Below are 2,111 nucleotides of genomic sequence, written 5' to 3'. Positions count from 1 at the left end.
CAGGAGGAGGGTGTATTTTCAGATTCTGCCTTTTTGGTGGTGTTGTTTTAGTCTTTTCCAGATTTCTGCCTACCCCAGCTTTAAGTGTTATCAATCATAACCTGCATGTTTTCCTGCTCATTAGATAAAGACTAATTTTTTTTTTGCCTGCTCCTTTAACACAAAACACTACTCTCCACAGATTAATTTCAGTAAAAGGGCACTGATGATTACTGTGTTGTTGATCCATATTATTCTTAATTAGAAGACTGTATGTTATCTCTGGAGATCAATGAAGAGGGTATAATTTCCACTGTGCACAGGTCAGACATGCTGACATTCAGTGACTACCATCTGAGTCAGCATCATGTGGAGTCACATTGTGTAAAACGATCATCAGCAGAACAGGTGAGCCAACAGCACACTGTATTCTGTCCCGTGTTATATTCATCAATCAGGGTAAACAAATATGGTTTCAATGCCAAATGCACAAGTGTATATATGTCTGTTTGAATTATGTGACTGAAGAGGAAAGTAAGAGGATGTATTTTTTCTCTTTCAGATCAGAGGACTTTTAAACACTGTGGACCGGACATCGCCCTCGAGCACACAGCCTGTTGTGTTTGACTATGTCTTCTCTCAGGACTGTTTCAAATGACTCTGTCATCATTCGTCCTCCAGGCTTCTATATCATTGCATTTGAGACATTTCCTACCTCAGTTACTACATAATCTTTCTAGCATTTGTCTATGCGGTTACATTAGTGTTCAATACTTTATTGATCTATATAATTGCCTGTGATCACTGCTTACACACTCCAAAATTTCTGGCTGTTGTCAACCTTGCAGTAATTGATATCGGCCTAAACACAAGCACGATTCCCAGCGTGATTAAGACATTCCTCTTCAAGGACAACTTTGTTCCATACAATCTGTGTCTGTTACAAATGTTTGTCTACTACACATTTGGGACACTGGAGTCATATGCACTCGCTATACTTGCCTATGACAGATTGATTGCAATATGTTTCCCTCTGCGTCAGAACTTACTCAACACCTCGCAGATCATGTCTTGTATTATAGGCCTGACTTGGGTTTACTGTGTGGCACTATTAGCATACTGCACGGCCATCATGACCCGACTGTCTTTTTGCAATTCTGTCAGAGTGTTCAGCTATTTCTGTGACTATGCACCTGTGTTTAGACTCGCCTGTAATGATAACACAATGCAGTGGGCAGTAGGTGCACATTCTAGTATGTTTAATCTGATGGCCCCCTTTAGTTTTGTTATTCTGTCTTATGTCAGCATCCTGGTCACTGTGTTCAGGATGAAATCAGTAAGCAGTCGGATCAAAGCTCTCACCACTTGCATTGAGCACCTAATCCTTGTTGCTGTATTTTACATTCCTATAATCACCATTTTCTTCTTAGGGCTTTATGTGCGAGCAATTGACCCAGACCAGCGTGTGCTGAGCCTGTCGCTGGCCTCTTGTCTCCCACCCTGCATCAATCCTATTGTATATTCTCTGAAAACTAAAGAGATCAAAAACAGAGCCCTGGCGCTGGTCCACAAAATGAGAAAAAGTTCTTGACAACTTTTCTTTCCACCGTAAAGCAATCTGTGGAGGGTTTTCACATTCTCAGGAAACAGCCTGTCTGTGTCTGTGTCTGTGTGTGTGTGTGTGTGTCTGTTGTGACATGGCCTATTTCACTTATCCCTCACTGTGGAGCAGAGACAGAAGTGACTGTTTTGTCCGCTGTTTCCACACATTTGCAGTATCATATTATTTATTCCCTATTGTTCAATATGTTTTTCTTAATATTTATCTTTCTTTGATATTCTGCCATTGCGTAAACACCCACCCAATTCAGCAAGTCAATAAAATGCTGCTGACTTATGTAGACATAAATGTACTTGTTTACATTGGAATGTAAATGCATGATATTTGTATAGTTGGTTGTTCTGGCTCTTTCTGCATGTGTTACCTGACACAATCCAATTTGAAACACTTCATTATATTGTATTTCACAGTTACATCACTAATAAATTGTCTGATTAAACAGAGGGTCTCATCATTGTGTTTACTGGAGGTGCTGGCAGAGTTTTTAAGTCAGTGTGCTGCTTGTTTCTCA

At 40.1% G+C, this 2,111-nt stretch overlaps 1 pseudogene; it reads left to right on the top strand.

Annotated features, from left to right (window-relative positions):
- The first annotated feature begins 608 nt into the window (after positions 1–608).
- Positions 609–1,570, top strand: LOC125898645 (olfactory receptor 24-like; annotated as a pseudogene).
- The last annotated feature ends 541 nt before the right edge of the window (positions 1,571–2,111 follow it).

The sequence above is a fragment of the Epinephelus fuscoguttatus genome, linkage group LG12 (assembly GCF_011397635.1).
Source record: "Epinephelus fuscoguttatus linkage group LG12, E.fuscoguttatus.final_Chr_v1".
Taxonomy (NCBI): Eukaryota; Metazoa; Chordata; class Actinopteri; order Perciformes; family Serranidae; genus Epinephelus; species Epinephelus fuscoguttatus.
Note: the sequence above shows the minus strand (reverse complement) of the source record. Positions and strands in the feature narration are given on the sequence as shown.